The sequence below is a fragment of the Microtus pennsylvanicus genome, chromosome 2 (assembly GCF_037038515.1).
Source record: "Microtus pennsylvanicus isolate mMicPen1 chromosome 2, mMicPen1.hap1, whole genome shotgun sequence".
NCBI classification, from domain to species: Eukaryota; Metazoa; Chordata; class Mammalia; order Rodentia; family Cricetidae; genus Microtus; species Microtus pennsylvanicus.
In genome coordinates, this window is record NC_134580.1 from 130,791,563 (window position 1) to 130,792,090 (window position 528).

Sequence of the window (528 nt, forward strand, 5' to 3'; positions counted from 1 at the left end):
GGAAGGTTGCCGGGAAGAGGATGCTACTCTGGGCTCCTCATGCAGTCCCTGGTCTTTCCTTCTTCCAGTCTGAGTCCCGCTCAGATCCCATACGCTCCTAGGACCACAGACTGACTTCTGATTGCAAACTCCACTTTGACTTCAGATGTTTTTTTTTTTTTTTTTGATCTATTCTCTTTCTTGGACCCAAACCTCTCTGTGGGCACCAAGATTCTCTTCCTCTGAGCTCAGACTAGCGCTCCCACCCAGCTCAGACTACTCACCCCAGACTTACGACTTTGACTTCACCTTACCTCCTAGAGTCCTTTCAAAGCGCCAACCCCTGCTCCATCCCGAGTGCTTTTTCATCTGCAGACCTCTCTTGAGCCCCTCTTTCAATCTCACATTCTTTTCTGCATCCTGACATTTCCCACATTTCTCTTTTAAACCCAAACTCCTGGAACCACCCTGATGTGTCAGCATGGAAGACAGTCCCTTACCCCAACTTTAGGATCTTTAGATCCTCGGGTTCCACTCCAGGAAACGAAT